The sequence below is a fragment of the Mirounga leonina genome, unplaced genomic scaffold (genome assembly GCF_011800145.1).
Source record: "Mirounga leonina isolate KUSES-001 unplaced genomic scaffold, KU_Mleo_1.0 Mir_154, whole genome shotgun sequence".
NCBI lineage: Eukaryota > Metazoa > Chordata > Mammalia > Carnivora > Phocidae > Mirounga > Mirounga leonina.
The window spans coordinates 64092576-64115607 of NW_023270389.1; the positions used below are offsets into that span (position 1 = coordinate 64092576).

The window sequence follows — 23032 nt, forward strand, 5'->3', positions numbered from 1 at the left end:
CACGTTCTCCAAACCCTGACAGGGGCCAACTCTGCGGACACCCCGTTTGTGGTACTTCGTTCTGGCAGCCCGTGGAAAGGAATAGTGTCCAAATTCAGATTTCTAAAAAAACCTGTGTTGGCCAAACACATCTGTGGGCTGGATCCAGCTTCGAATATCCCAGGCATAGTGAGCACTTTTGTCAAAAAATAAAAATGCTGTTAACAAAACGTTTTTGTTTTTGTTTTTTTGTAAAAAGAAAAAAAAAAAAAGCAATCTCCCGGAGGTTACACCTTCGCATACATACTTATAAAGAGCAGAATTATCTTCTAGAGCCTGGCGGGTGGAAGCACAGTCCTAGAGTCAGACTGCCTGGGCTCAGACGCTAGCCCTGCTCCGTGTCAGCTGTGGGGGCGGATTCCTGCGTCTTCTCCTCGCCCGGAAGCAGGGCGGTAACCTGCCTGAGGCAGGTAACCTAACCTGAGCCGGTAACCTGCCTCGCAGACGGGCGCGTGGCATGCTGGGAAGCCGTGTGAATTACACAGAGGGACGGGCCACGGTCCAGGCCGCGTGGTCTCTGTTACAGGCGGTATCACTTGATTGCATTTCACTGTGCGTTATTATCGACTGGCTTTATTGTGAACTCATCTAGCACGGGGCTGGGGTCTTGGTCATTCTCAGCTTCCTTGCTTCAGTGGGACAGGGAGTCAGACACAACCGGGGAAGGAAGGCAGAACTTTCTTCATCTATTTGACTCCTGTGCCTGTGAACTTCCCGAGGGTCAGACCCAAATCCTGAATCACCCATAGGACCCAGCTGAAAGGTTACGCACAGCTGGAGGTAGGTCTGCGGCACCACCGTTCCCTCGAGCGGGAATGGGAGCAGGTATGCTCCATTCCAAGGTCAGGGTTTGGACCTGGGTTTGTCTGTTTCCTTTCTGCTTCTCCTACACACATGACAGGTAGAGCAAATCAGGGTGATACACCCTCACTGAGGAGACTGAGAAAACCTACTAAACCCAAGGCAGAGAAAATAATACCAAGCACATGACAAATGCAGCCGTCAATAATTTTGCAATAACCAGCAAATGCTGAGAAATGCACTTTGTCTGTACGGCTGCCCGATGCTGCCTGGTGAGATGCCTGAGAGCATGGGAAACAAAATCCCAGTCCAGATGTGGGATACAGAAGCTGTCCACTGGATTGCCGGCATTATCTGGACAAAGCCGTGATACGTTGGCCACCTGTTTTGTAAATAAAGTTTTATTGCTACTCAGCCCTGCCCATTAACTAAAGTACCGTCTGTGGCTGCTTTTGTGCTCAAGCACAGAGTAGAATAGTTATAACAAAAACTCAGAAAGCCCCAAAAGCCTAAAATATTTACTATCTTGTCTTTTACAAAAAAGTCTCCCAAGCCCTCATCTGAATCTTCCCACTGTGATTCTGCTAAACATCAAGCTCTCAGGGAACAGAGACCTTGTCTGTCTGGCTCAGATCTCTATCTCTGATGCCTCAAATACCTGCTTTTAGGTATGAAGATGGAGCCGAATAAATGTTGAGATTCTACGACAGGTAGTGCGAGAGGATGCCCACTGGGCCGGGCCAGTGTCCAGAGCTCTGTCCCTGCTGAGAGGCCTGACCATAAGGATCTGGGAGCTGCCACTGGATGCCCCTCAGTTAACTACCTAGGAGCCCTCCGTGAGCACCAACTTAGACAAACAAGCGGGGCATAATCACTACAAGAATTCAATAATGCTGAGTTGTCAGGACAGATTAAACCTAACGAAGAAGCACCTTTCAAAGTCCCTTTTCTATATATATATATGCATTTACATTAGGAATGTTTGAAGGGAATAAACACTTGCAAAGCAGTTCAAATGTAAGGATTCCTTCACACAGAGGAACCCAAAACAGCTGTCAGAAGCCAAACAGTTATAAACACAAATGCTCAAGGTACTGAGGAAAAAAAAAGATTTTCAGATTGGAAAGAAAAAGCCCCATCTATCCTGCCATAACAAAAGCAAAGAAAGAAAAGGAAAAGCCAGACATTTCCTGAGAAAGATCCTTTAGTGTTAATATTAAAAGCATGTGCAAGTTCTGGCTCCAATAAAATTGTTTATGGTTAGGTTTAAAGTAAGAAAGGGTCCTTTAACTTGGAAAATGATCACACAGAACGTGTCGCATAAAGAAAGAATTCGCTATTATTTTTCTCTATTTTTTCCGCTCACTCTAAAGAACTATTGCTTCCATCCCCATGTCTTCAAGGCACGCTCAGACAGGAGCCTCTCCTGGTCTTCTCTCTGGGCTGGCTGTGGTTACATCCAGGGTCCCCGGGACCCTGAGCACTGGGGCACCTTCTTGTCAGGAGGTTCATGGAGCTATGACTCTCCTACATAACCAAGGCATATTCTCCCGTAAAGTTTTTTTGGGTAATACTGAGTTCCCATCTTTAAAGGCAGTGGAGGTTTTAATTACAGTGATGATAAGATCACATTTAGATTTAAATAAAGGTGGCATTTATTGCCTCGGTTTCTGATGAAATATGAAAAAAATCAAAATGTCAGTCTGAAGGGTGACCTGATATAACAGTAAAAGGATTATTTGTAAGTTAAATACTCTATCAAAGAAATCCTGATATAACAAGTTTTCTTTAATTAATTCCCTCTTAAACCTACTTAATTCATATTTCATTCATATCCCCTGCAATAAAAAATCTGGGTACTACAGAAAAATGTCATGGCATGGTCCATATAAACTGTTCCTATAACATTCAGAGAGTCTATTTATTCCATAGGATGAGCAAAAAAATCACACAAGGATTGATTCATTAGACCTGCTTTGAAGAGTGTTATATTCCAGTTAGAAGAGGATTTCCCTATTTCATTCATTCATTTACTTACTTATTTGAGAGAGAAAGAGAGAGAGCAAGCATGAGCGGGGGGAGGAGCAAAGGGAGAGGGAGAAGCAGACTTTCCGTGGAGCAGGGAGCCTGATGCGGGACTCGATCCCAGGACCCTGAGATCATGACCTCAGCCGAAGGCAGATGCTGAACCGACTGAGCCACCCAAGCGCCCTCCCTATTTCTCTTGCAATCACACCATAAGAGATATGGTCCAGCATTTCCTAAAAGACTCTTGAAGGCCCTGGGGCTCTGCATGGAGGTAGCTGATGTCTCACCTTGACCTTGCTCCCCTGCTACCTGCTGAGAAACGTGATACTGAAGGTCTAACAGACACCAAGTGTCCCCTCTTCCTCACCTGACCTTATTTTGCCACAACCTTCAGGATATTATTTCCAGTTCTAACATCCGCCCTTGGGGGATGGTGTGCCTCTATTAGAATTAATATAAATGCACTTTCATCAAAAGGAAACAAAATAGGGAAAGAAAGTTAATGGCTAATTACAGAGACTCGTTGCTTTTCTAGGAGAACCACACAGGCCAAAATGCTGCTTCTCTGTCAAACTCCTTCACAAGACTGAAATCCTACAATGAAATGACAACCACTTTTCATGACCAGCTAAGAAACCCATCTGAGGAGATCAAAAGTCCAGGCTCTATGGGCTCTTGGGAGTCCTGACCAGATGCCCACAGCAGATTTTTACACGGTTTGACTTTTCTTCTTAAACGAGCTGTGCTGATCTTCCCTTGTTTGTTTCAAACCTGTGTGGGAGTGTTAATAAAATCGAACATCCGTAAGTCTCTCCGATTGGTATGATGGATCCCTGCTTCAATTCTCTTCTTTGTTCTGCTTCTTGATGATGTGATTTCAGCCATCTCTCCAAAGTTTCCAATGATTTAAGGAAATGATATAAAAGCACCATTGAAACCACAAACAAACACAAAGTCCCAAACATCTAAAGACTGAGTCTCCAAATACATAGTATGATGGGATAGTTTTGGTTCGAAGGGATCAGGAACCAGTAAGTAAGATATTTTGCTGCTGGTGAGAAGGGCCAAAAGAAATAAGGAACAGGATGAGAGAAAGAATAAGGTATATTTCAGCTTAAAACTACTCACATTCTAGTTCAACCGGGAGGCACTATTTCCAAAACCTAAATGTGTATGCATTTGAATGGACTTAATCAACCCTACTCTTACCCCAGGATCTTTCAGTAGACAAAGCTGCTTCCTGTTTCTACAAGAAAAATTATGCAATCGGGAGCAAACTCCCCCAGCTTCACAAAAACACACCATGAGTTTATTTGTACCTGTGCCCTTGCAGGAGCACCCTCCCTTCCCGGGCAAGGTGTGTGTACCACCTGGGCTCTGGATCCCACCCCTCCTATCCCTCGAGGACAGGACTTCTCAAACTGGGAGTGTGCATCAGAATCACCTGGAGGGCTTCTTAAACCCACCCTGGCCCAAACCCAGAGTTTCTGACTCAGGAGATCTGATGTGGGTATTGATAATTTACTTTTCTAACAAATTTCCAGGTGACGTTGATACTGTTGGTTCCAATTAGCAATAATCACGCCTCGGATAAACCTCATTGGCTACAATACTGCCACTGCGCAAAGCTGATACTGTTGGTTCCAGACCAAGCATTGAGAAACACGATCCTAAGAACTGCTACACTGATTTTGCCCTTTCATCCCAGATTCCTGAGCCTCTCCCTCCAGGCTGCTTCTTGTCCTAAGCATATAAACATGTTCAAATTTCTCTCATCTTAAAACACAAGCAAAAATCTCCTTTGACCTCATCAGGAATGGGCATAGTATATCTCTCTCTTCTTTATGTATTCAAATGCTTAAAGGAATGTTCTCCATACACCACCTTCTTCCTTCCGACTTACTCCTTCCTGCTCTGCAACCTGACATCTGCTCTCTGTCAAGCCCACCAAACACACACCTGCCAGGTCCTTCATCAACTGGAGTTTGCAAGTCAATGGATACTCAAGTATCTACCTTACACAGTCTGCTCTATCTGGCATTGCTCACCTGTCCAAGTGGCATTCCCTCCTCCTCTGGGTCTTGTAACATCTCTCCATCCTGGGTCTCCTATCACCTCACCGCCCCCACACCCCCATCCCTTTTTGGTCTCCTTTTTAGAAGTGTCCGCTTTCACCATCCCCTTAAGGTTGATAGTCCTTCAGGCCCTGTCCTTGGCCCTTTTCTTTTCACTGTATACTTTTTTAAAAAGATTTATTTATTTATTTTAGAGAGAGAGGGCGCGTGCGTGTGCAAGCAGGGGAAGAAACAGAGGGAGAGGGACAAGCAGACTCCCTGCTGAGAGTGGAGCCCAATGCAGGGCTTGATCCCGGGAACCCAAGACCATGATCTGATCCGAAATCCCGTCGGATGCTTAACCCACTGTGCCACCCAGGTGCCCCCACTGTACATATTTTGCCTGAGAATGCTCATCTATACCTGTATCTCTAACTCACATCGACATCCTGATGACTCTCAAGTCTAGACCTCTCTCTTAAACTTCAAATTCATATAACAGTCATCAGTTAGACAATTCCTTCTATTTGTCCAAAAGGCACCTCAAAGACATCAATGCCTAAAAGTGAACCCATTACCTTCTACCAAATTCCTGTTCTCCCTCCTTTATCTTAATGCCCTCCCAATTACTCAGTCATGCAAAGCAGTCCTTAAGGACAAACATGTCTTCATGTCTCATGCTCAATCATATCCCAAGTCTGTCCAATCCACCTACTAAGTATATCTCAAATCTGTCCCTTTGTTCCCATCTCTGTGACCTCTGCCCCAACTTCGGTCAACATCATCTCATCTGGACAGGTGAGATGGCCACACCATTCAGGCGTCCTGACTTCTAGCTCTCTCTACCTAATCTCCACATTGCACAGACTGGGATCTTTGAATCACACCTGCTAATCCTCTATGCAAGAAATTGCTCAGTGGCTCCCATTACCACTGAAATAGTTTCTACATCTTCTGCAAGGCACTCAGAGCTTTCAATGTTTGCATCCTTCCTATCTCTCTGACCTCATTTCTAGTCACCCCCTTCTCATATTTTAAGCTCTAGCATTGCCATGTGACATGTCACATTCTCTCACATCTAAAAACTTCTGTATATCCTATTCCCTCTGCCTGGAAAACTGTTTCTCTATAAAACCCTTGCGCCAGTATGCTCTTCTTTACAAAACCTTCCCCAGTCCTCTTGGATTTAGGTCCCTCTCCTGCTCCCACTCTACTGGGAACTTGCCCTCTTGAAAGAAATAATCTGTTCGCAAGCCTATCACTACACTAGACTGGAAGGTTCTCAGAAGTAAGTCTTTGAATCTCTCATGCTGACAATACCTGGCTCAAAATATGAGCCCTACTAAAAAGAATTTTTAGATAACATTATCGGTGACTCTGAACAAGGGAACACACACATTTCAAGGTCACCTGAAATACTAAATTTTAGACAGTCAATGTCATAGATTTATTTCACTTCAATTAGAACATGTTAAATCTCTTGTTCACGTCACCTCTTCCAGGAATGCGAGGAGACACAGACATTAGATTTGGGGATGCTTAGGAGTCTGCTAAAATTTTTTTTGAAGAGGAGCGCCTGGGTGGCTCAGTCAGGATGCTTAACTGACTGGGCCACCAAGGCGCCCCAACCTTACAGATATTTTAAAGAAAACTAGTTCCGATGGGCACAGCAAATAAACATGTATTTGGGGCTCAAGAAACAAAAATGAATAGAACTAAATGAACATACTTGCATTTTCTGTAAATGTCACTGCATGTGTGCAGCAAGCTGGAAGGTCCACCTATCCCATTTCAAATTAGTCATCGCTTGTAGCTGGATAGGAAAATGCTGACAGATCTGTACTAGATAAAAGAGATCACAGCAGTCTTGGAAACAACCCACTTTTATGATGAAACCAACTCTTACATCCATCCATGCCTCCAAACACAGCTTAGGCCTGAGACCAAGTTGAAGAACGTCCAAAAAAATCTTGAAGAATCCAGATGTTCCTGTAATCATCACTGATAAATTTCCCAAGAGAAAAGAACTTAAACAAAGATGGGAAATTCCAAGATTCAATACCAGAGAACATTTGCATGCAGAGAATCCTTGCACTCAGGCCTCAGGAAATCATGGTCCTATTGTTCACTGACGTGGTCAGATGTCTAGAGTTTTGTGCTGAGGTACACCCTCCCAGACACCACCCTTCTAGAAAGTGGAGGGGAATCACACAGGGGCAAAAAGACACAGACATAGAAAACACACTCTTAAAAAGAACTGAAGGAAGCAGGGAAGTTTAACGATTATTAGTAACAAGGGATACCCTCTGAATCCCTTCTGTGTGCCCGCATCATGCTGAGAGCACCACGTGCGTGGTCTTCACCTATTCCTCACAATACCCCATTGTCTAGAGGTTGCGTTATTATTCCCAGGTTACAAAGGAGAAAACAAAGGAGTTATTAAGAAACTTGCCCAAGGTACAGGACTTAGAAACATGGAAAGGGGAGTTGAACTCTTCTGATTCCGAAGCCCCAGCTCTTGAGAGAGAAGAGATTGGCTATATTCTAGAGTAGGGGTTACCAAAGCCATTTGTGCTAGAGAATCAACTCTGGAGCTTTTTGAAAAACAATATAATTTCTGGGGTGCCTGGATGGCTCAGTCAGTTAAGCGACCAACTCTTGATCTCAGCTCAGGTCTTGATCTCAGGATCGTGAGTTCAAGCCCCATACTGAACACTGGGCGAGGAGCCTCTACCTAAAAAGAAACAAAAACACAAAACAAAACAAAACAAACAATTTCCAAGGTCCCACAACCAGATTCTGATTCAATTGAACTGGCATAGAGACCAGGAAACTATATTTTTATAATGGTCTCCCTCAGAACTCCAATGCTCTCCTGGGCCTGAGAACCACCGCTCCAGACACACACACACACACACACACACACACACAGCCCCCAGACCTAACAATCAGAAGTTCCCAAATATGGTCACAGCTGTACTGGAACAGAGCTCAATCCCTGGAAATAGTGGTTGTTGGTTCCAGTCCTCGTTTGGCCATTTCCTAGGCAGGCAGCCTTGGTCAAGTCATTTTCTCTCTGGTCTCAGTTTTCTCCACTGGAAATGATGGAAGATTACTTCCCTCAAAAAACTGTCATTAACCACTTTCTTACACCATACACAAAAATAAATTCAAAATGGATGAAAGACCTAAATGTGAGACAGGAATCCATCAAGATCCCAGAGGAGAACACAGGCAGAAACCTCTTTGACCTCGGCCATAGCAACTTCTTGTTAGACATGTCTCCAGAGGCAAGGGAAACAAAAGCAAAAATGAACTATTGGGACCTCATCAGGATAAAAAGCTTCTGCATAGCAAAGGAAATGGTCAATGAAACTAAAAGGCAACCTACGGAATGGAAGAAGATATTTGCAAATGACGTATCAGATAAAGGGCTAGTATCCAAGATCTTCTAAAGAACTTATTGAACTCAACACCCCAAAACCAAAATATCCCGTCAAGAGATGGGCAAAAAACATGAACAGACACTTCTCCAAAGAAGACCTACAAATGGCCAACAGACTTATGAAAAAATGCTCAACGTCACTTGGCATCAGGGAAATACAACTCAAAACCACAATGAGATACCACCTTACACCAGTCAGAATGGCTAAAATTAACAAGACAGGGAACAACAAATGTTGGTGAGGATGTGGAGAAAGGAGAATCCTCTTACACTGTTGGTGGGAATGCAAGCTGGTGAAGCCACTCTGGAAAACTGTATGGAAGCTCCTCAAAAAGTTAAAAACAGAACTACTCTATGACCCAGCAATTGCACTACTCAGTATTTATTAAAAGGGTACAAAAACAGTGATTCAAAGGAGCACCTGCACCCCAATTTTATAGCAGCAATGTCCACAATAGCCAAACTATGGAAAAAGCCCAGCTGTCCACTGACAGATAAATGGATAAAGAAGATGTGGTGTGTATATATACAATGGACTATTACTCAACCATCAGAAACAATGAAATCTTGCCATTTGCGATGATGTGGATGGAACTAGAGGGTATTATGTTAAGCAAAATAAGTCAGTCAAAGAAAGACAAATGCCCTATGATTTCACTCATATGTGGAATTTAAGAAACAAAACAGATGAACATAGGGGAAGGGAAGGAAAAATAAAATAAGATAAAAAGAGAGGGAGACAAACTATAAGAGACTCTTGACTCTAGGAAACAAACTGAGGGCTGCTGGAGGGAAGGGGGTAGGGGACTGGGGTAACTGGATGATGGACATTATGGAAGGCACTTGATGTAATAAGCACTGGACGTTATAGGCAACTGATGAATCACTCAATTCTACCCCTGAAACTGATAATACACTGTATGCTAACTAAATTAATTTAAATTAAAAAATTTTTTTTAAATTTAAATTAAGGACCAGATGCAATTAGGTAAAACTCCAAACACTGTGGTTGGTATGAGGTAGGTGCTCAGCAGCCACAACCCCATCACTCTCTGAGCAAGTGATCCCTGCCCACCTGAAATCAACCACGCAGCCAGGCTTTTGCAGTGGGCCTTGGTGAGTGTACAGTGTGGGCTGCCACTGGCAGCACCCATTCCCCCACTCCCACCCCCACCCCCACCACTCCCGAAAGTGGCCTGTGATACGAGGGAACCCACCTCAAGCCCCAATTTAGCGATGTACCCTGACTGGCCTGATCTCATCAGCCTCCACCTGGCTCCCTCACCCCAGGCCTGGCAGTAACCAGAGCCTAAACCCACCAGGGCCTCAACCAACCAGCAACGGGTGCTCCTCTGGCCACAGAGACTGGTTTGGAAGAACGGCTGGGTATGTGCCCTAAATTCGGTCAAAGAGAATGAACCCTGAGACTTGTGTTTGAGAGTTGGAGGGAGAGGGGAGTAGCTCCTCTTCCAGATGGTGGGATATGTCAACCTGACACTTGGCAACCATTTTGCTACCAAATGCCTTTATCAAACTGTATCTGAAGCTTGACCCAATTCTATGTTTTTGAGATCTGGGCACCAATAAATTCCCTTTATTTTCTAATTTAAACTGGTTTGAGGTGGTTTTTCTATTACATAGACTGAAAACATTCTCACGTATACAGAATTGCCTGGATGGCAGAAGTGAGACATGACCACTTAGCCCATGTCTAAGTCAGATTCTGCGACATCTTTTTTTTTTTAAGATTTATTTATTTGAGAGAGAGAGAGCATGAGTGAGAGGAGGGGCAGAGGGAGAGAGAAAGAGAATCCTCAAGCAAACTCCAATTGAGCGCAGAGCCCAGACTTGGGGCTTGATCTCACAACCCTGAGATCATGATCTGAGCTGAAACCAAGAGTCAGATGCCCAACCGACTGAGCCACCCAGGCGCCCCCGGATTCGGTGACTTAGACTATTACAGTCAGTACCTGTGGTAAGATTCACAACACTTACAGTGACGGGGTTCTTCAGACTGGAATGCCCTGCCCTCCTTCTCCTCCTAAAAATCCTCCTCATCTTTCAGAGCCCAACTTAAGTGCCCACCATTGCTGCAAGGTCTTTTCAGAGGAAGCAGTTAATCAGTCTTCCCACAAACACTTACTGTCCTTCTTTTCTCCCTCATTTCACTGTGAATTTTTCTCATGCTTACCTCCCTTTCCACGTAGGCTGTGACACCCTGTGTAGCCAATAGCACAAATCTCCCTGATTGTGCATATCCAATGCCTAATGTGGGGCTGGACATGCAGCAGACATGTAGTAAACTTCCCTTGATTCATTAAATACCAGACAACTGGTTAGCAGGATACACGGGGTGACCATAACACTGCCACACGTTCCTGGAGTCTTGCCTTCTGCCTTGAAAGAATCAGGGAGAAACCTATTCTCTATCTTGCATGGTTGATCTCCAATTACAAGTGGTTTTTTTCTTTCTCTCCAAGTTCAATTCAGGTGTGATAGGGTTTGTGATGATGTAGGTGGTTTACAGTCTTTTCCAACTGTATTAAACTACTCAGATCTTAACTTGTGCAATCAAGGTAGAAAACTCAGGTCCTCTTGATACCCTACCATAAGTTATCTTCAGTGATCTCTGAAAAGATGTAAGGACACCTTCTCCTCTTCTGTCATACATCACAACACTAAATTCTAACATCATCCTATATTACCTATGTTGGGAGGTTTTTCTCCTATGTTTGTTGTATTTCCCTTTTTTTTTTTTTTTCTCAAATGAGGAAAGTGGTTAAGACAGAGGAACTCTGCCCTAGTGCTGATTCCCCGGTCCTAAATCTGGACCTCGCATAAAATGTCTGGATCTGCCATGGTTTCATATGAAACCTTCCTCCAAGGGAAGGAAATACACACCATAAACTGGAGTCGATGTGCTCACATTTCAACACTCAATCACATTCTCAGGAACTAGGAGATACCCCACAATTCAAAGTCCCCCCTAATAAGGATCACCTTGGTCTGGAGGAATGGGGCCATAAACCAAGGAGGGAGAGTGGCCTTTAGAAGCTGGAAGCAGATTCTCACCCTAGAGTTTCCAGAAAGAAATGCAGCCATGTCAATACCTTGCTTGTTATAACCCAGTGGGACTTGTGTTGAACTTCAGACCTACAGAACCATAAGATAATCAATGTGTGGTTCTTAGAGCCACTGAGTTTGTGACAATTTGTTATGACAGTAATAGAACACTAATACACTGACTTTCCCATACAGGTGACTGCTAACTCTTTGGGATCCAGAGCAGCCTCTTTCCAAATTGAGTGGGGCTGTTTCAAAGAAACCCTTAGGTTTAGGTTTATCAAACGTGAAGCATGATAATAGAGCATGGTCATAAGTTGAGGTCAAGTTAGGAAAAAGAAAACACTATTTGAATTTAACAAGGATCCAAAGAAGAGGAAAATTCAGGTAACTACTCCAGTATGAATCTCAAACATCCCTTTCATATTCACAAAACAGACCTGAATAGGTAGATGCCTCCCTTTAACTAAAACACCTTCTCTTCTTTTCTTTAAATAAAATGCATTTATTCATTAACTCAACACATAATTACAGAGCCCCTTCCATGGGCCTGGCACTGTGGCAAGTCCTGACAAAGGGCTACCTTCAAGATGCTTGCAATCTATGAGCTAGGGCAAGCATAGAAATAAATTCTTCACATCTTAGTTCATCAATGCTAAAATAGAAAATAGGAGTAGAATCACAGCTTAAAAATTATATCATTATAGACAGATGTATAGATTAAGAGCTAAGCCATGTGTATTTATCACCTATCGCTAATAAAACACTTGTTGCTTAAAGCAACAGACATTATTTCACCCAGTTTTGGGGCTCAGGAGTCTGGGAGTGGCTTAGCCACTGGCTCAGAGTGTTTCACGAGGTTGCAGTGAAGCTGTCAGCAGGGACCGCAGCCAATTCAAGGCTGGACAAAGGCTGGAGGAGGCATTCCCAAGCTCACTCATGGGGTTTCTGGCACACCTCAGGTTCTCACTGGCTGTCTGCCAGAGGCTCAGTGGCCCACCATGTGGGCTTCTCCATAGGGCCACTATGAAAAGGCGGGCAGCTTCCCTCCAAGTAAGTGACCCAAGAAAGAGAACGACTGACAACAGAAGCCAATGCCCCATTATAATCTTATTTCAGAAATGGCAGGCCATCATTTCTGCCATAGTCTATTGGTCACACAGACCAACTCTGGCCCAAGGTGGGAGAGGATATCCCTGGATTTGAGTATCTGGAGGCGGGAAACACTGGTGGCCATGTTGGAGGCTGGCCATAACACCACGTTCTTCCAAAACATCTCAACAAGGGAAGCCAAGCAGAATGAAAAGCCCCATACATCTAATCACTGTAGCTGCTTAGAAAGTAGTTTAATTCTATTTTTATTTATTTATTTGAGCCCCAACGTGGGGCTTGAACTCACAAGCCTGAGATCAAGAGTAGCACGCTCTACCAACTGAGCCAGCCAGGTGCCCCGAAAAGAGTTTTAAATTCTAAAGTGCAGAAAGGAATCCAAAGGGTTTTGCCCATTCTGGTTGGTCCCTTATTGTTCTCTCAGCTTCTCCTGGCCGCTCCTTCCCCTCAAAAACATAAAATGTTAGAATAGCTTCCTTTATGCTTATACTCCAAGTCACATAAGTAGCAATTTTAAAGTGGAAATTGCAGTCCGATCCTAAACCCAGGGAAAATCTGCCCACGCCATTAAGTGCTTCCTAGCCTATACTTTAGGGACTACTCTGTGATTATCATTATTTACACCCTCCCCAGATGTCTCCTGTGTGTTTCAAGATCAGAGTTTGGTCCAACAAATTGAAGGCAGCAGAGTCAGCGGACGGGGACTGGCACTCTGGGGTAAAGGTGCTCAACGACGGACGGGCACCCGGCACTTGGGGTTTCTTATGAAACTACGCATTTGGACGTGCTGGCCGACAAGAGGGGGGATGGAAAGGGTACTCTCGCTCAAGATCAGCCGTTTGGAGGAACGTTCTTTCCCCTGACCTGGTCCTCTGGTGTGCACGCTCCCCAGAGACATCTTGGCACCAGGAGCCCCCAGGCCAGGCCCCCTCACCACCACAGTCATCTCTCCTCCTGTTTGGGGCCAGAGTTATACTTCCCTGAGGCATTTTTGGCCTCGTTTCAGAAACAGGAAAGGCCCTAGTCATGAAGTGAGGTATTGTGCCCTTCGTCAGGAACACATGTTGTTTTCATTCACCCATCACTGCCCCCGATCCACAGGCCCAACCACAAAACCAGGAGGTGTGCAGTGACAGAAAGTAAAGACAGAAATTAAAAAAAACAAAAGATACTGTCAAAGGGACACAGGTAAAAAGCTAATCTTCCAAAAAAAAAATTCTTTAAAACTACAAATAAATAAATAGAGCAAAACACACGATTCGCCTGGATGCTCCTAATGCCCACTTTCTAAACACACTGCCGTGCTTGTTAATACTGCCCGTCGGAGGGGGCTTCACAAGCCTCAGGAGCAGCTGAGGGGCACATGGCAGCAGAGAGACCAACGCAAGGGGGTAAAGATGAGGTGCAGCCCCGAATCTATCACGGATTCGTGTACCATCCATACGACTGCCACTCAGATGGCAAGGATTTCACCTGAGCTGGTTTGTGCACCTAACAAAGGAGAGAGCAGTAACACACTCGTGGGATCCAGCCATGCTTGATAAGTCTTTCCAGATTACACAATTAAGGGCTGCGGGGCTGGGTGGTATTTTGAGACATTCTTCTGTACTCAGAGCATTGCCTCCTCCTTTTGTTCCCACGGGGTACACTTGCCCAGTGCCTCCGGGGAGGGAGTCGGGGGCTCAGGGAGGCCTGAAGGTCTAGGTGAGCAGGGGCCTGGCAGCCCAGCTTCCCCAGGAGGAGGGGATGGTGAGCAGAGCCCCGCACACCTTCACAGACTCCCAAGTCCTGCGTGTGGCAGGGAAGTGTCCACAAGCCCCCGGGCCTGCAGGGAGGGTGGGCTGAGAGACCCGAGCCCCTAACAGCTTGGTTCGGGGGAGGACCCCAGACACTTGAGAGGGAGGGGGGGTTTTCCACCACTCTAGTGCAAAGAGGCATCTGCCGCAGATTGGACAACTTCACAGAAAAGATTTTAAATGTGATTTCTTGCACACCGCAGTTTTTGGTCTAAGATTTATACTCATTACCATTTCTAATCTTCCAATACCTAATAGCTTTCCAGCAGTTAACAACATCCAATGTAATAAATGTTTAATAACTTTTCTTGTTTTACTCTACAAACATATATACAAATATACTTATATATATAAAAGCAATCTCCTCTGACACACATTGTGGTGCTCTAATGAAAAGAGAATTGGCAGGGGCGCCTGGGTGGCTCAGTTGGTTAAGCGTCTGCCTTTGGCTCAGGTCACGATCCCAGGGTCCTGGGATCGAGTCTCGCATCTGGCTCTGCTCAGCGGGGAGCCTGCTTCTCCCTCTGCCTCTGCCACTCCCCCTGCTTATGCTCTCTCTCTCTCTCTCAAATAAATAAAAACTTAAAAAAAAAAGAAAAAAAGCATTGGCAGGCATGTTCTGAAATGATTTTCTCTCCACTGCTGGGCACATAAAGGACGTTCAATGAAAACCTGTTGGTTGACGGTGACAGCGTCCAGAGCAGCTCCCAACTTCCCCAGACTCTTGCAATCAACAGCACACACCTGCCAGCTCGTTGGCCAGGATCAGGGGTGTAGTATGTTGGGATGAATGAACCTTTTCTCTATGCAAAATTAACGTGTTTGCACAGAATACAATTCATGATATGGGTGTGACTTTAAACACTGTGAGCTAACCACTTGAGGATGAAACAGATAAACCCGTGAGGGCTGGGCCTGTGTCTCTCTGGTTACCTAATGCAGAGTTCCAGAGTCTAGAAGAGTTCCAGACACTGTAGGAATTCAGTAGGTATCTGACAAACGTGAACAGTCACAAGACACAAGACCTCTTCCTCCAAGTAGGAAATATAAAGTAGAGGTGGCTTCCACAGACACAGCCAAGGGCAGGATTCAAGAGCCCAACCAAATCAAGGGCCGGCTGGCTTTCCAGGGTCCCCATCCAAACTGGAGACACTTCTACAGACACCAAAAGCTCAAAGCCCGCAGGAGGGAGGCCGCATGGAGAGGAAAGAGCAATTTATCAGCCCTGGACTTAAACTTCCTCCAGCTCCTTCTTATTGTTCAGCAAGATATGTCTGTGCTTTGGATGAAGGATGCTGCCCCACGTACTGTAGCGCTAACATGACCTACATTCCAGAAAAGTTCTGATTTATGAACTGGTACCGAGCCTGCATCAGCTGGTGCAGAATGCCACGGCGACTGTTTTGGGGGGATGTGCAGAGGGAGTGATTTTCCTCGGGTGCATCACCATCAGCTCTGGCTCTCCTAGAGCCTCTGAACTCACTTCAGGTAATGGTCTTAATCAAAGAACTGACATTCTGGCCCTACACCATGAGATGCTTAATGAAGTTATTTAAGGATGCCAAATAGGGGAAGTCCCCTTGAAAAGGCAAAGCAAAAGGAAAAGAAAGAGAAAGACTGATTTGTTAAAAGACCTCTCAGAGCAACTGAGTCACCCGAGCGTTAATCAAAGGTGACTGGGAATGTCACTGGGGGATGGGTCCCTGGAGAACTGAGTTCCCTGTGAAAACCACAGAGTGAACCTCTTTCTTTCAGCTGGACGTTACCGAGCTTCTAGTCTGAGCACGCATTGCACTGTGAGCCACAGAAGGCTGCCTTTCTCCTCAAGAAGCTTCTGATAGATGTTACCAGCTAACATTCTGATTAGCAATGCACTTCCATCTCATGTAATCTCATTTAATCTGAGCTGTGAATCAGCGGCAGGGATTATTTTCCCTGAGAAAAACTGAGACGTAGGCTGTGCAATGAGGGCCTCGTGCCAGGTCACTCAGCTCTGCAAACGGCACGGCATAATAAGGACGGCAGCCCACATTCCTGGTTCCCAGGCCTTCCCCAGGGCCGCAGAGCACCCAAGAGCGCCCAGGAAGCAGGAGCCAAGTCAAGGCAGCCGGGAGTACATGAGGACAGAGGAGGAAGGACAAAGGTGAGGGGTCAGGATGGGGGCCCTGCATGTCAGAGAGTGAGCAGAACCGCCTGGAGCGGGACCAGCCACTATCTGGTGCATCTTCAAGCCCCAAACTGCCATGAAGAGATAACAGCTTTCTTTGGCAGGCGCTCAGACAGGAGGTTATGCGTAGGCACTTTTCTGGCAATGTCCAGACAAACCAACCTCTCTCCGATCCAAGCTGAAAGCTTTGACAATAACAGAGTTGGTAGACAAGGAAATCCTAAGGGTGGCATTCCTCCAGGGAAAACGTTATGCTGAACCGGGGCCAGGGCGGCAGACACCTGTGAGCAAGTGAATTCCAGAATGTGCAGTCATGGGCTGCCTCCCCTGAGGCTGGGCGGCTGGCCTCTCCTCGGGAAAGAAAAGAAGACCAGGAGATGTCTTCCCACCAGCATCCCCGAGCAGGTGACACCCCCCGCACACACACCTCTCAACTGCCTTTTGGGAGGGCATGGAGATCATTAGCCCTGGATAAAAAGTATCAGGAAACTTCATTTTCTGAACTCCCGGAGTTTTGAAACCTGATGCATTTATCAAGACCCCCTTCCTGGGACACCCGTGTGGCTCAGCTGGTTAAGTGTCTGCCTTCAGCTTAGGTCATGATCCCACTGTCCTGGGATCAAGTCCCACATCGGGCTCCTTGCTCAGCGGGGAGCCTTCTTCTCCCTCCCCCTCTGCCTGCCGCTCCCCCTGCTTGTGATCTCTCTATCTCTCTCTCTGACAAATAAATAAATAAAATCTTTAAAAAAAAAAAGACCCCCTTCTTGCTGAATAAATAATTCTAAGTCAGTGACCTTCCTAAGGACTCATGTCTGATATACAGTTTGAGGTCTTCAATTTTGATTATAAATTGCTGTATTTAATAGCTGTAATTCTAGCAAGAGACTATGTGACGACCACAGTGAGCTACCACCTCTTACCCATTAGGAAGGCTATTAACACAAAAATAAATACCAAATGTTCGTGAAGGTGTGAGCAACCAGAACCCTTCCGCATGGCTGAGGGGAATGGAAAATAGCACAGCTGCTGTGGAAAACCGTTGGTTGGGGCCCCAGAGAACTAAGCATAGAATCACCATGTGACCCAGCAATCCCACTTCTAGGTATATACCTGAAGGGATTAAAGGCAGAAACTCAAACAGATATATGTACGCCAATATTCATGGCAGCACTATTCACAAGAGCCAAAATGTGGAAACACCCCAAGTGTCTGTGGACAGATGAATGGATAAACCAAATGTGGTGCCTCCATACAATGGGCTCTTATTTAGCCACAAGAAGAAATGCAGTTCTGACACCTGCTACACCACGGAGGAACCTTGAAGACAGTATGCTAAGTGACAGAAGCCAGACACAGAAGGATAAAGAGAATACTCCAATTATAGACACAGAAAGTAGATAAGAGATTACCAGGGACTGGGGGAGTTGGATGGGGGGATTATTGCTTAATGGGGTACAGTTTCTGTTTGGGGTGATAAGAAGGTTTTGGAAATAGTGGTGATGGTTGTGCAACATTGTGAATGTGATTAATGCCACTGAACTGTATATTTAAAAATGCCTGAAATGGTAAATTTTGTGTTATGTATATTCTACCACAATAAAGACAAATAACCAACCAAACATGAAACTAAAACGTAACAGAGAAATCAATGTGGAAATTAAAAAAAAAAAAACAAAAACACAATATATAAAGAGCTTACTCAAAAAATATTTTTAAAAGCTAAAAATAGAACTACCCTATGACCCAGCAATTGTACTACTAGGTATTTACCCAAAGGGTACAAAAATACAGATTTGAAGGGGCACACGCACCCTGATGTTTATAGCAGCATTATCAATAATAGCCGAATTATGGAGAGAGCCCAAATGTCCATCTAGTGATGAATGGATAAAAAAGTTGTGGTACATATACACAATGGAATATTACTCATCCATCAAAAAGAATGAAATTTTGCCATTTGAAATGACATGGATGGAGCTAGAGGGTATTATGCTAAGCAAAACAAGTCAGTCAAAAACAAATACCCTATGATTTCACTCATATCTGGAATTTAAGAAACAAAACATGAACATGGGGAAGGGGAAAAAAAAGAGAGGGAAGCAAACCATAAGAGATTCTTAATGATAGAGAACAAACTGAGGGGTGATGGAGGGAGGTGGGCGGGGGATGGGCTAGATGGGGGATGGGGATTAAGGATGGCACCTGCTGTGATGAGCACTGGGTGTTGTACGTTAAGTGATGAATCACTGAATTCTGCTCCTGAAACCAATATTACACTACATGTTAACTAACTAGAATCTAAACAAAAACTTGGGGGGAAAAAAGAAACTTTTTTTTTTAAAAAAAAGGGACCGTGTTAATGGCACACTCTGTTGTCATAAAGTTAATTTCCAACGCTGGAAGAAACACAGGAAAGTGGGAATATTCGCAACAGTGCTAAATTAACTATATTGACATAGTACTTATTCTAAACCAGGAATTCTCTTAAGGGCTATCCACATATTAACTCTTATAATCCTCACAATAATCCCTTGATATAGGGTCTATTGTTAGCCCATTTCAAAGTTAATGATTCTGAGACACCTAAAAGTTAAATAACTTCCCCAAGGTCATATAACCCGTAAGTGACAGAGCCTGAATTTAAACCTAAAAAGTCTGGACCTAGAGTCTTCATTTTAACAACTAAGCCTCTTCTTGTCAGTATAAAAGACATAAAGGTGAGTCCAAAAAAAAAAGGATAGGGATGTACAAATAATTATTGGCTAACTCAAGTTAAAGAGACAGATAAGGGCTAATGAGACCCGGCTATATTACTCTTCTTTCAAAATCAAACATTAACTGTTGAGTAAATAAGCACAGGATACCATTGCTGTTTTGGGCTCCCCAAGTCCCCTCAGGAAGATGAAGAATAAAGCAGAAAGAGCGCCAGACTTGAGGTTATAAAATTTGGTTTAAATTCCTGGCTCTGTCACTTATTTTATCTGCTTATTCATTTGGCAAGCATTTATCGGCTGTCTGTCTGCTGGGCACGGGCAACAGGCTGGCTAGTTCACTTAGAGTTTCAAATCCTAGTCGAATGAGAGAAGCTAGGAGTGTTCTTGACTCCCATTTCCGCGTGATAATAGTTGACTGAAGACATTTTCTCTTGCTTAATTCCTCAGAATAGATTCTCGATAATGATCAGATATATAAATCTCAGCGCTTGTTTTTCCAATGAAGGCACTGTGCCTGCCAGACTGTGGACAAATAGGCACAAACAGCTACCTTGTTGCTTCTGCCCCTCCCTGTTTCCTACCCTGGGGCCAGCCAGATGATGACACACGGCAGGCCCTGCTAAGTGTCAGATCTTTGCTCTTCTTCCCAGAAGAGGTGGGGAGAGGAGAGGAGAGAAAGGAGAAAGGGGAAAAAGAACCTGGAAGAAGAAAAGGAAACTGGATATGAAGCCAGAGATAGGGCTGTGGTCTGCAGGGGGCGCCCACCTTCCATTTCTCTCTAGAACATCCCACAGCATCAACCATGGCCCCACACTGAAAAGAACAGGACGCTTCTCTAGATCCCCAAAACCTGCTTTGGACCCAGGCCTGAGTCCAAAGGACTCATCCCTGTTTCTCACTCCCTCCCCATCTGCCCCCCACCACTACCAGGCACACATTTCAATTATGACTTTGCAGCATGGCCAAAACAGTCATCAAGGAGTGTTCACTAATTAAGATAAAAGACAGCTCAAATACTAGGCCTACAGGCCCTATGCTGATCATTGGTTATTCATTGAATGAATCTTGTCTAGTAAATTGTAGGATTCGGGAAGGCAGAGAACATGCTTCAATATAACATGATATCAGTGAGTATGTGTTAAATTCATTCTCGGCTGATGTAGTGTTGGAAAACAAAAAGATCACATTTCTTTGAAAATGTATTCTACACAGACTGAATGTCTAGGTCACATAGAGACTGATTCGTTTCATCTAAGTAAGATTTGACTTAATTTTTCAAGTGCTGTGGTGGCAAGGGAAAGCCCACCCACAAACAACATGTTTACATTATTCACCCAGGTCTTATGTTATGCAATGGGGCCTTTGGTGGGCCTGCACCTCTGAAGCAGGTGAGGGTCAAGGTTAATATAAATGATCCTCCTACAGCCACCAGACATAACCACATTCAGGGTCATTTTAGGTCAGTTCCAAACACCGCCTTCCAACTCTTCACCTGAACTTCACTGTAATTTGTCAGTGTGAATGACATCTTGGAAAGTGTGGCTTCTGACGAGTGAGGAAGTCTTATTTCAATAGAAGATGAATTGCACGGAAGAGAAAATATGCCAGGCGAGTCCAAACATGCTTGACCACCTACAAGTCTGATTCCCATGAGCACCGCCTCCTCTTGCCAATCTATCTCCAACCTTAGAGAGTGCAGATGTTTTCAAAGTTTCTCCTTGCTCCGGGTACTATAAAGACTGTGTCCAGCCTCCTTCTAGAAACCAAAGGACATGGGGAATTCACCATGTTTGAAAGATGGGGAGTTTTGACTTTAGACACCGTTGCCAAAATCTAAGCACCATGCCTATTTCCCATCATGTGATCCCTGGTTTTGCAAAGCTGTGGTTTGAAGACGGGAATGATAATAACCCCACACCACAGTGACAAACACTTTATGGGGAAGACTGAAATAGTTGAAATGATTTTCACGATCCTCTTTTGAACTATAAATGACAGTCAGACACAGGTCACACCTCTGAGGATTCAGAATTGCAGGCCATCAAATAACATTGGCTGATGGTTCCTCTCTTTGTCTGTCAAGACTCTTCCTCTTTGGAGCTTCCAGCTACTCAGAATAGAGCACCAAACTGACCAGGAGACATTGGGGTCCTCTGGATCTTTCTTTCCCCACTTCAAAATAAGGGATTTAGACAGGGGCTCTGGCAGCTCCCTTTCAACTCTGCTTCTGGATGATGCCCAAGAAGATCAAGATGTTTGGTACACCCCTCACATTCGATATCCATGCCAGAGTCCCTATCCTTCCTCTGACTGTATTTGCTAGAACCAGACCCATCACTCTTGAGAAAGTACTAAATTCGTGATAGGGAAAAGCAGCAAGACAAGCCCACAAAGAGACCATGCCAGGAGTGAGGAAAGATTCCAGTCTGAAGGGCAAGATGATCATCTCCCTGCAAAGTAGCCCCCATAGTTGGTCCCATGCCTGGCTCACAGAGACAGTCTCGGGCTGTCACTGCACCATGTAAGTGAGCTGTGCACCCACCCATCAAAGAGAAAACATGTGTGAAGAGTAAGGGAGAGGAGTGAAAGTTATAGGTAAAGAGGACTGGTGGGCAGGTATTAGGAAGAGAGGGAAAGGCGGTAAAGGGGCAAGGAAACAGCAAGTGAAGATGTGCAGGCACATAGAAAAAAATGGAACAGAACCAGAAGTGTGAAAAAACAATGTTATACTATGGGCTCTAATTCACACTTCCTTAGGCTCTGGGGGGATCCCAACAGAACACAAAGTTCTCACCCGCTTCTCAAACCCATTGTAGCGGGGGGGGGGGGTAGCATCAGATCCACGCTACCACAGCGCCATCTAGTGGCATGGTGGGACTTGCAATGACCTAACCAGAATTCTCTAGGAATAAGAAGTTGGAAGTCCATATTGAAGATGGCCCAGGCAGTAAATACAGGTGACAAAATCTATTACTAAGGACTATGTACAACGTAAGTCCAAAATTTTTATGTCCTATGGGTTGCCTCCTGTCAGAACAAGTGGAGCATAATTCTACATTCCACATTCTGAGAGAACCACCCCCCACCACTTTATTTTCTTTTTTAAAAAAGATTTATTTATTAGAGAGAGAGAGCGCTCGCACGCACACAAGTGGGGGGAGGGAGAGAGAATCTCAAGCAGACTCCGCACTGAGCGTGGAGCCCGACACCAGGCTCAATCTCACAACCCTGACATCATGACCCAAGCAGAAACCAAGAGTCAGACGCTTAACCAACTGAGCCACACAGGTGCTCCCGCCCCAACCACTTTTTAAATCAACTCAGCTATCAATGAAATTTTTAATGAAAAAACCATTGCCTTTTAGGAGATGTACTTTTTCTAGCAATATAGAACTACTACTTTCCCTAATTTTCTAATGATACCGATTTTAAGCATCTCTTAAAATTAGACAGCAGAAGACACGTTTTTATTATATACGATAGAAATACTTCACAGAGAGAGTCATTAAATACTAATATATGGTTTTGTTGCTTTTCTTTCTCCACAGTTTTTCCATGAAATTCCCGAAAGAACAGTTATTTACTGTAGCTGATCATGTTCGGGACATCAGGACCCAGGTCATAGGGCTCTTGATTTTTCTGTGGCCTCAGGTCTGAGTTCCAAGAGGCACCGTTGGCTGGGTGCAAAGCATATGCTCTGGCTCACATCTCAGCTGGAATTTAGCCACTACCCCCTACCGAGTGCCCTTGGATGGACTTAATTTACTGAGCCTGTCTCATTGCCATCTGTACAATGGGAATGCTACCAGTGACTT

General features: G+C 44.7%; 1 protein-coding gene and 1 pseudogene across 3 annotated transcripts in view; both read right to left on the reverse strand.

Moving 5' to 3' along the window:
* The window catches only part of SMYD3 (SET and MYND domain containing 3), a 708476-nt gene that overhangs the window by 193592 nt on the left and 491852 nt on the right, over window positions 1-23032 (reverse strand). The window lies entirely within an intron of this gene.
* LOC118014638 lies at window positions 4340-4498 on the reverse strand (annotated as a pseudogene).